Genomic DNA, 12,233 nt, shown 5'->3' with positions numbered 1-12,233 from the left:
TCGTGTGTTGCCCAGTGCTGGTACAAAATAGTTTGTACATTTAGCCATGTGAAGTAAGTGAACTTACTACTCTATTAAAGTCACACTCTGAATGGTGTGGCACAGCAGAAACATTTACGTGCAATTTTGATGAACCATTATTCCATTCTGGTGTTCATTAACACCAAAATACACAACGCAGGGAAGGGTTGGTGTCATTGTTGATTGTTTCAGATGCTGTTGCAGCAATGATCCAGGGAGACCAGCTTGATTGAAACATTAGTCTAATGATGCCAGATGCCAAAAACACAGAATTAAAAACATACATTTGATATACTGTTGGAAAGAATATGATTAGAATGATGTAGCTTCTGCTTGCTTTCAGCCAATATATTTAATGGTGTTTGAGATGATGCTGCAATGCTTTCCACCAAAAGCTGAGCCATGTTCTACTCTTGATGGACGATGCCATGTTATTTTATAGACCTCTTTTTCATTGTCATACAGTGGGGATAATTCACTCTTATCCATACTGTTCCTGTGGTGTAATTCTAAAGTCTGTAAGCCCTGACATTCATATTGACTCAAAACGGTGTCATTTACACCATGTTTTTGGCCTAAATTTCCGCTACTGGAATTAGCAAAGATACCACACAGCTTGTGTGCAGTGTGCGTGTGCGAACATTAATGCGTTGAGAGGAGGCTCCATTTGGGAGTGATACAGGGGACTGGGGTCTCCTGGACTTAGACAGGAAAACAGAGTAACAAGTGTTTATATGGTCTTATCCAGGTTTTATGCTATTCTGGGTATGTTTACATAGAACACTATGAAATGAGGTTCATCTACCTGTACACATTATTTTTATTTACTATGGCTTCCTATCAGAATCTGCTGTCTTTGTAAGCATGTCGTTAAGTCCATTTGTATCATATGTATAATGTGAGATGTAAGCTAAAGGACTGATAACAGAGAGTATTATTCCTGTTAGCAGTATCAGGGTGTCACTTTTACTTTGACTTCTACTTCTGTTTTAATATTCATAGTCTTGATAATAGGCAGAGCACCTTGATCAGGTGCGTACACGTGACCATAGGACTAAGTAGAATCAGCAACATCAGGAATCAGCAACAAGTACAGCTGTCACCAAGAACACATACTGAAACAAAATGGCACACTTACAAATGTAGACCTCAGAAAAGCTACACTGAGGACTTTCAAATATACTGCTGCTGCTCTGTGAAGTCTGGACAGTTTGGCATTGCTAAACTTAGTCAAAACAGATTAAAGGTCAGGGAACACTTGTAGAATGGTGAAGAACGAGAGTGAGACACTGTATTGCGTGACAAAGTGTGTGTGTTTATCTGGGTGAAGCGAGGGGGGTGGTGATGGTGGTGGGGTTGGTGCCTCCAAGCCTGGCATCCTGTTTCTCCAGCATGGTGTTAACCAAGTGAGAAACGCAGCACCCGATAGGACAACTGGCTCGCCTCCACCTCCTCCCACCAATGCCACACTCTCCTACATCTGATGTGTCAAAAAAAAGTAAGGAGCAGCTAGGCAGGGTCACCAGGGATTCGAGACAGACACTGAGGATTTAAACAGCACTACTGTGCATTTTTATGCATGTGTTCATCTTCAGATATATGGATTCACTGCATTCAGTCTTCAAGTGTGTGTGCATGTGTATGGGCTCCTACAGGGCCTCTCTGACATGCAAGTGATCTATATCTATCATTTCAACACTAGCAGAACTTCAGCACATTAAAGTCATAATTTTGAATTTAAAAAATGAGGTCCCAAAGAGTTCACAGTCACACCTCAAAATTTAAACTTGTTTTTACCATTTGCTGCATTAAACTGGCTGCCTCAAAGTACCCTTTTTGATAAATATAAAATGATTTGACATCTGCAGGAGGAAGTAGTCCATGTTAGCAGTTTTGGTAGCAGGGATGGGTAAACAAAAAGACAGGAAGACAGGAGATTCAATAATGTCAAAGTTGGTTTGTCAACATTTAATTAATTGCAGTTGCATTAAGGACATTTTAGGATCTAGTATTTCTAGACGTATCTGTGGCCTTAATTTTGCTCTTTCCTCTTTGACTCCGCTAATTATATGTAAGAACAAACCACTTGGCCCCCTAAGACTATTATCACTGTTCTGTTAATAATGGTGAAAGAATGAACAGGCAGAATGTACTTTAAAGTATGAAATGTGTGTGTGTTGTTCTTTTGCTCGTCTGATGATATCCAGTGTGTACTGTGCTTCATCAGAGCAGCTCCTCTCCTCTCTCACTTACTCCACTGTGCTCTTTGTCATTAGACACCAGCCTTCACCAAGGGCACCGTGGCAACGAGATCCACAACCACTGCCCCCACCCACCCCCCAATCCCAGTCCACGGCCCGGAGCCCAGACGAGTGTTCAGGGGCAGAGCTGATCGATAAAGAGTGGCTGAGATATGCCATTACAGGTGAGGCCATCCTCTGTGCCATCCTAGCTGCTCTTCACCGCAGCTCCTTTGCCCATTCAGCAATATCTGCACAAACTGGGAAGGGGGTAATATGAGAAGGGTCACTTATTCTTTCAAGTGTTTTTTTGAGGTCCTAAGAGGATTAAGGGATCGTTAGGGCATCTATCGTCGGTCTACCACACCATGCCTTGACATTGTCTGTGGCTTGGTCAAATGAAATTGCATAGCACACTCAATAATCCCAAATTTCCCACTGCTACTTTGCAGCTAAACCCACACAGAGTTCTACAAGTAACAATTATTCATTGTTGAACAATGTCAACCTGAAATTTCCTGCTGGATAAGAGACAAAAAATCATCTTCGGGTCAAGAGAGGTCTGATAGCTAAGTCTGCTCTCTCACTTTTCTCTGCCCACCCAAAAATCTTTCTTCCCTCTACTTTACCTTTCCGAGGCTAAGAATCTCTTCCTTTTCTCAACACCATTTTCCTTCCCGAGGAGCAGCCAAATAAATGCTGGGTGCAGCACCTATCAAACGTCACTGTGTCCTTTCAAGTCTCACTCAGAATAAAAACGATAATGATGGGTGACGTGGGAGTGGATAGTTATTGCAGTCAAGGCAAATAATAACTCTTAATGCCAGCACTAATGGGCAAAAAATAGATTCCCTTTTTACCTAGAAGAAGGGGAGCAGTTAAGAGCACTTGTGTAGAGTCCCTGTGCAATAAAGAGCCTCGACTGGCTGCTGCTCAAATCTAATGGCTGAAGCAACGCTGTCAAGTGGCACTGCAGAGCTGGGTGACAGTCCTTTTTGCCTGCTACTTTTGCTGAATTGAGTTCAACAAGTTTCATTAAGCATCGAAGGGTAGTAGAGCAGCTGTGACAAATCATATTGACCAGATGTTCATCATGATGTTGGTGAAATTTATTTTTCATAAGGTAGGGTATTTGCACATAAGCAATTTGTCCTGTTAACTCAAAGGATCTTTGAATTTTGGAGATTTCTCTTCCAGAAGATACCTGGGTGTATTAAGCAGGAGATTCATATAGTGACTCATATTTTGTAGGAACATTTTGTCATCATAGGAATAGACCATATGTGTATGCTAATATTTTATTACCATAAGGTTATTAGAAGACTGCTTTTTTAACAATTATTTTGACCTGTTTTGTGACTGATCTTGTGACGAATGCAATAGATGGTCATTACAATGATATGGCAACAAAGAATTGTCCAATATGTTGACACTGTAGAGTCATTTATACATTATGGTCCCCCAAGAGTTAGGGACCGATAGAAGTTAAGACAAGGTGTAACTAAAATTTGAACTGGAACCAACGATTTAATGTTGTCTTTACAGAGGTGCACTACAGCGCAGTGGAGTCCCTGAGCAGGCTGATGTGTTATATTCAAGGAAATTATATAAACAATCAATTTACAAAACTTATGCCGAGTTCACATACATGACTGATGACTGTTGTTTTCATACTGTGTGCCACCTCCAATGGCAGCATGCTCTTTTAAAGAGCTCTTTCATGTACTGGCTGGGTGCTCTTGCCCATGCAGCCTGCCTGCCCTTGTCCTTGGCTGGCTGGTGACAGAGGACATGTGGCAGACCAGGTCAGCTTTCAGGGGCTAGTGGCTGGAACTTGAACTTCTATCATTCTTTAGTAGCAGGAGAGCCCCTCAGGGAGGCTCATATCAATGGGGGGGCTCCTTTTTCTCTTCCTTCCCTTTCACTAAAGGGGGATCTCTGTGCTCCTTCTAAGGAGTGGGTAAAGGAGGGGTCAGGCAAGCTGAGGTCTGTTCAGTGTGATACAGCACTGTGAGTGATGACATGCTCATATATAGAGACATGCAGAGTGCAGAAAATGCTATGAGGGACAATTCGGGGGTTCAGCATCTTGCCCAAGGACACTTCAGCAGGCAGAAAGGGAAGACTGGGATCGATCTGCCTAATTTCTAGTTGGAGGATGAACACTCTTCCCCTCAGCCACAGCCGCCCCCTCACAGTCCAGAAGAATCTGTGTGGAGTACAGAACTGACAGGTTGAGTTGAGACTCACCTATAAGCCTACTAGCCCACTTGGTTGAAGGAGTTTCTGTCTTGCAGAGACAAGTCACCGAACCAAGACACAAGAGAAAAAGACAACAAAGATTCAATAAAAGCTTGATAAAAGAGGGTCAGCATGGTTACATCAATGTTAAAATGGGAAAGGCTGGCCTTTGATGATTGTAGAATCATGGTTGGGAGCATCATATACTTTGTTTTGGATACATTAAGCACTAAAAAAGAATAATCAACTGAGGAAGTGAAGCTGTTCGTTGTTTTGAGCCAGAGCTTGGTGCACTCAGATGGGGGAAAAGGACAGTCTTTGTTCGGGGATACCGCAGGTTTTAACCGTGATACAACAAGCAAGGAATCCTGCTTTGTTCACGGATTATACCAAAGGTTGGATTAGGTTCACTGGATGACTAAATCGAGGATCCCGGATTCTGAACAGACTGTGGTGAGGCTGCGCTGTTTCTGATCACGTTTGAATCATGGTGTCTCGCCACGCTTCCCCCTGTTAATATTACTTTTGCCTTAGTTGGGACAATATTTCAGTGGACTATTTCATTTGTTAATATTGTTCTTGTACTGTGTGTCATATAAGCTATTAGCAGATACTATTGTAAATATTATGCTGTTACAAATATTATGAAAAAAATTAGGTGTAAATTGCTTATTCACTTTCTTATAAGCTAAATTGTCAAAAACGTTAACAAAATGTGACTACTGCTGCTATTATTGATACTACTACAACTAATACTGCTACTACTACAAGCTCAAAGGGTGTGGAGGCTGCAATGCTACTTCAACCCCTCTCATCTCACATTAATTGTGCATTAATACTGCATGTTTGCGCCGGTTTTTGAGAGTTTCAGGGTACTAGATGAGCATGAATGATATCATGCACAAACCTTTTTTATTCTCTTGCATATCTTTTTCACTATCTACTACACAGATGACACCTAACTGCCCCTGACATTCCCCCAGACTTTTAACAAACATATCTTCATGTCTTCCTTACATGAGGGATAAGGGAACACCAACTTCAATACTAGTTATACCTCTCCAAGTTCTAACTTGCCTCTTCATCTCTCGTTTCAACCAAGGTTGTGAGAAAATGGTGTTTTACATTTGATCCCCAGCTCTGAACTCATCACATCTGCCTCCTGGTGCTTTGCACTGTACAACATACAAACAATCACCCCTTAACTTAATCAGCATGCCACTCTGATCTTATGAAAAATGGTTATCTTTTGCCTCAACTACTGCAATGCCCTTCTGGTGAGTCTCCCTTCATGTGCAATAAAAGCCTTACATGGTCCAGACGTCAGCAGTGCATCTGGTCTTCAATCAACAGAAATGGGAACATGTTACTTATTCTAAGGAATGTTGTCTGGCATTGCCATCCCTGCTCACAAGGCAATTACATTCTATACTGTTCTCATCGTTTGTTCCCCAATGGTGGAATGACCATCCAAATGTTACAATAAGGGTGTTCCTCTCTAGCTTAAGAACCCCTTAAATAGTGATCTATTCCAAGAGCACCTCTACATCTTATAACTCACTATGCCTAACTAACACTTCAGAATACCTAATTCATATTTCCTAATTTGTAGTCCAATTTTCCACTCACCAACACATTTTGGAACAAAAGCCCAAGATCAGAGCCAAATTGGCATGTGAACAGCAGTCACCAATCTACACTGTATGTGTGAACTCTAAGACGCAATACGAGGGGCTCGCCCACAGTTTTGTCTCCTCTGACTACATTTCTAGGAAGCTAAACATCTTTGCTAATCTGCAACAACTAAAAGCAGTCAGAGTGCAGGACAGGGTGAGGATCGTGGTGAATGATCAAGAATGATAGTGAATGACCCCCTGTCGCCAGTCAGTTGAGTATAAACTCACAATGACTGCAAGACTCCTGATCACAAGACAGTAAGGTTTGCAGTGTGGACTGCAGCTTTGAAAGTCATATAGTCTGAACCTGATCCCCCACACTTTATGTTATTGACTCCTTCTGCACTGAAGCTTTGGTGCTGCCTCCCACTTGTGAGTCATTTTAGATAAATGCATCTGCCAAATGTAATATACTACTTCTAATAATATGAGGCCTTGATCAAAGCCTAAAAAAGAATTCTTATAAACACATTTAAAATGAACATGTTTAACATAATTCTTAATAACATAGTTTTAGGAAATGGAACATTTGCTTTTCAATGACTGCATTGGTGTACTTTTTCAAAATATATTCCAAGAGATACAGTAGAAATGTATGAGTATTTAATGAAACACTAATTTTACAAATACAGTTGAAGTGACCATTTTATCAGTTTTGTGGAAGGCCTGTTCTGAATATCAAACTATATACAAATTATATCCTTTTTGGCTCATTGCGCTATATTGTGCAACACTAGCACTCAACATTTCACCTTGGCTTCTTTGTTTGACCATTGTTCTTGTTTGAAGCCTCTGATAAAGTCACTCCCAGAAAGCAAACCTCTCTGAGGCCCTGAACAGCTTTCTTTACTTTCACACTACTATCACAATTCCACATCTATCCTCCTCTCCCTCATCATCATTTACATTTTCAAATCTGCATTTTTCATATAGATCCCACCTTACTCTAATTTTAATATCAATGTTATTTCCCATGACACCTTTTGTTTTATTATACATTATGAATTTTTCCCTCTCTCTGTCTCTCCCTCCTCTGTTACCCCCCCCCCCCCCCCCCCCCCCCCCCCACTCCCCCTTCTCTCCCCCTTTCCTCTTCTAATCCCTGTGCCCACACCACACTTATGAGCTGAAATATTTTATCAGGTGGAACCCTCAGTCAAACTTATCATTTTAATCTTATTTCAATAAAAAAAATAATCTCTCTTCTTGGCTGTTTGACAGCAGCTAATGGTTTTTCGTTATCGTAAAGGAAACTTTGAGGGCTGAGATAGACTGCCAAAAAAATGCAAAAACCCCTCCTGTATATTCTTCCCCAGATGATTCATAAAACATGCACCAAGAACAGGTAACATATGAGGTGAGAGGACAAAAGCTCCAAGACTAAATCCATGCATGCGCGTAAATTTACATATTCCTGTGGCCTTTGAAGCTCATAGGTAAGGCTAGTATTGTGATGCCTTGTTTGTTCCTAAAAGGTGCTTGCAGCAAAACAACGTCCCTCAGAGCAATCGCATATGTCAGTTTTTGTCCTCTACCTTCATCAAAATACCAGGAACTTCATTATTGCGACAGCCATGACAAGTAAGCACATCCGCATGTCTCATGACTGACTGATGGCTTTCCCTCTATCTCAGCAGGTGTGAGTAGAGAAGTGCTGAGAAGATTCTCAGTCGTATAGGAGGTTTAGCAACTGACTTGGATTCCGTTTTAGGCTTTTGACAAGAAATAATATTGTTTACTTTTTTGTCATCGTTAGTCTCAATTTTGTCCCACATTTTTAAAATTGTTTGTCTTTATCATCTTTATGTTACGATATTTGTGTGCAGTTGTCATGTGTGTTTTGTGGGAACGTGTTGCATAGTACACAATGACTCACCTCAGTAACTTCAGGTACATTTCCAAACTGTAAGAACAGAACTGCTCCCTCAAATCCAATACAGTTGTTCCTGCTAACGCAACATAACTGCAGCTACCTGTGTTGTCTACTGCAGAGCAGTGAGTCATTCAGAAGATGGATTCACTTAAGGATTGTTCATTGAGTTTGGTTTTAGAGGAGATGGTATAAAATCAATACTGTGATCTTTGTTCCGTGAACATCTAGAGAACACTTAAAATGGCCAACTGAAAACAAGAGGTCAAGTGGCAACAGAGGGACCTGTTCTACTAATCTGCAGCTGTAGTGTCTTCTACCACAGATTCAGGGTGTTGAATAACATAATACCAAGTGACATATGTTCATTTTGTATTATGTTATCTTAAATATTTGATGTTATCATTTAGATTTCAATTTTCTATGAACAGTGACATTTTATCAAAGCTCTCATGGACAAATTGTATTGAGTTTTACTCTTGTTTTCATTAAAAATTAGGTCTTCAAAAATATTCGCTCTTACTTCACAATGAAATTGATTGAATGATAGGTTCACATTTTTGTCTTATTATTACCGATGTAGTCAACAAAGTCATTATTTGGGTAAAGTCTTCCAATATTTCAGCCTCTCTAGTTCCAAAAGAATACATGTTTAATGAGTGCTGTGCAATTCAAACCAGCAGCAAAGAAAGGAATGAAGATCAGGACAGTGACCATAGAAACCCTCATCTTAACCTCCTCCTGTTTCTCCTTCAATCATCCATCCCGGAATCAGAATCAGAATCGGGGCTTATTGCAAAGTAGTTTCACACATACAAGGAATGTACTATGGTGTGATTATATATAAATACATGTGAATAATGTAAACAAAAATAAAAATAGGATACAAAATTAAATATAAAATAATTATAAACACCAGGGAAGGGATTGTGCAACGCTTTGTACAAAAACACTAGAAAATGGATTAAGGTACAGTTAGTCCCTTATTGGCCACGTGAAGTGTCACAGTCACAGCCATCAGCGCAGTCCAGTGATATTGTCCCGGGCCTTGTTGATGAGGCCAGCAGCAGTCAGGAAGAAACTGTTTTAGTGTTGTGAAGTATTGGTCCTGATGACCCACAGCCTCCTGCCAGAGGGAAGTTTAACTGACGCTTTTATCCAAAGCGACTTACAATAACAGCATCAACCATGAGGGTAGAAGCAGCAAGAATCATGTCAGTATATTAGCTTCAAAAAAGCCACACTACAAAGTGCTACATGTATCTATATATCTATATATAAACACCAGAGTTGATGATGATTATTAGACATCTTCTAACCAAAGTGTAGTCAGAAGAGATGTGTCTTTAGCCTGTGGCAGAAGATGTGTAGACTTTCTGCTGTCCTGATGTCAATGGGGAGCTCGTTCCACCAGTTAGGAGCCAGGACAGCAAACAGTCATTATTTTGAACAGTGGCTAGGTGTCCCTCGCAGTGAGGGAGCAGCAAGCCAATTGGTCAATGCAGAGCGAAGTGGACGGGCTGGGTTGTAAGGTTTGACCATGTCCTGAAAATAGCCTGGGCCTGATCCATTTACAGCACGGTATGCTAGTGTACTACTGCGGATGCAGGCAGCCACTGGTAACCACTGAAAGGAGCGGAGGAGCGGAGTAGTGTGAGGAAGTGGCTCTAACAGTTTGTGTGAATGGTGGGAGGGGTCGGCCACAATCTTACCATGCACGCCTTAGAGTCCTGCATACAGGTCCGGGAGAGAAAGCAGGTTAAAGCCAATCACCTTCTCAGTGGAGCGAATGATGCTCTGCAGTCTGACCCTGTGCTTGGCAGTAGCAGCAGCGTACCATACAGTGATGGAGGAGGTGAGGGTGGACTTGATGATGACAGTGTAGAGGTTGACACTCATCTGCTTTGGCAGAACTTCTTCAGCTGCTGCATCCCTGTTGCCATCCTCCTCCCGTCCACGTCTCGGCTGTCCAAAGGCAATGGGGGCATTTCCTGATAGATCATTTGTTCATAGAGGTCTTTTTGTAAGTAATTTCTCTATTATTTATTTATGTAAGGTAAGAGTGGATGTATAGGAGTAGCAGCGGGGCGAATCCTGGGTCACTGATTTCGCCCCAGGGGTGGTTTAAAAAGAGGAGGAATAACAAGGCCCTGGTGGGAGTGCCTGGGGACCCGAAAACATCATTCACATCTCCCCATAATCATCAAGGCCATGCTAGGATGCCTTCTTAATTTACATAATACAGTCCCGACACTTTTACTCCTGCTATCCATCATGACCGGGATGAGAAGATGAGGCCCTCTTCTTCTCTGTTCTCCTTCTCCCTCCGTTTGTCTTTTCTCCCTTTGATTGTGTCTTGTGTTTATCTGCCCAAGCACAAAAGATTGATTCCCCACTGTTTCTCCCCCTTATGTTCAGCAGATATGAATTTTCACGGGATGATGAAGCACCGAGTCAGCTAATAATAAACAGAAAACACATATTCAAAAACAGAGAGAAGAAAGGCAGGAGAGGAGGGAAGGCGTCTGTCTGTGTTTGGTTGATGAGGAGAGATGGATGTGGTCGGGCAAAGGACTGGGGAAGGTACTTAAAGGAAAGTTGTATTAAAAATATCTTCTTCACACAATGCTGTTAGTTGTCACTGTTGTTAAACCTGCAGTAAGACAAAGCAGATCAGAGCTGTTGTGGAGGGGTACGATGATAATGCACATCTGACACTATATGGATTAATATTACTATTTCATTAAAATGAGTAGGAGCCCAATTCAATTTAAAGTAGGATCAACTTAACACGTCCTGAATGACTCAACAGTTATATATGATTGTTATAGTTCCTACCATCAGGCACAACCTACAGGTGCAGCCGTATAGATTCAATTGAATTTTATTTGTATAGCGCCAAATCATAATATACATTATCTCAAGGCACTTTACATAGAAGGTCAAGACCTCCAAATCTTATTAATATAGAGAAACCCAACAGTTCCCACAATGAGCAGCACTGTGCGACTGTGGAGAGAGAAACTCCCCCATTAACAGGAGAAACCTCTAACAGAACCAGACTCAGTGTGGGCGTCATCTGCCTCGACCGGTTGGTATAGGTGCCTCAAGACTTTTATTTCTATAGTGGCAATAATAGCTCATGGAACAGTCACAGATTAGATTAGGTTTACGCACAAAAAGCACTTTAAAATTAGGGCCTCCTCATGGTTAGAGGACCTTTGTTGTTGTGGTTCCACCAATAAATGCAGTAAAGGCTGTGAAACGCTTACATACAGGTAATGTGCAGCAGTCTTCACAGTGAAGCTCCTGTAAATCCATCCTTGCCGTCGGCAAAATAACTACGGCCACTAGAGGTCGACTAACAAGGGTCATAAAAAGCTGTTGCTACAGTCTCGTTTTTTTTTTTTTAGCAGAGTACACTCTTAATCAACTATGATCTGCAGTCTCTGATATTCAGAGAGCACCCACTGATTGAGATGATGTGCTGTGTATCTGCTCAAACACAGCCATTACTGATGTATTTGCCATGTATTAACAGATTTTTGTGATTACATCGATAACTCAGATGCTATGTGTAATGTATGACCTTTTGTGGCCTGTAAGAGCCATTCAGTTGTTGTTCTGGTGTTAAAATAGTTTTGGATACAAAGAAAAAAACGTTTTTTATCCTTGTAAATATTAAAAGGAAGGATGTTAAAAGGCTGAAATGTTTATTCATGGACGGATGAGATCATGTCATTGGTGTTGCTGAATTTGAAATTTGAAATTACAATATCGAGCAGCTCAGGCCTTTATCTTGTGTGGTGGTAAATCAGAGTTGTGTCAGGGAGCTGTGTGCGGTGTCTGCGAGCTCACAGGGCCATGTCTGGTTCACGGAGGACATTACCATAAGTACCATTACTGTCAGAAAGCATGAGATCTGTATCAGTGAAATATACTACTGCTGCTGCTACAGCATCTGCCTTGACTTACAACGCCCCTGCCCTAATACTGACATTTCTAGCACCCGCACCCACGATGCAGTTTGCTGCTAGAAGTAATGTGGCAATATGTTGAATACCATGGCATGATATCAATTCAGTCACAACCAACAGCAAAGAATGAAAAGTCTGAGCATTGGGATTTTATCCGATCTTGCTTAACATGGAACCCATTTTTTGTTAACTTCTTTTAAAGTATTCT

Source organism: Paralichthys olivaceus, chromosome 12 (genome assembly GCF_024713975.1).
Source record: "Paralichthys olivaceus isolate ysfri-2021 chromosome 12, ASM2471397v2, whole genome shotgun sequence".
NCBI classification, from domain to species: Eukaryota; Metazoa; Chordata; class Actinopteri; order Pleuronectiformes; family Paralichthyidae; genus Paralichthys; species Paralichthys olivaceus.
This window is presented reverse-complemented; position numbering follows the sequence as displayed.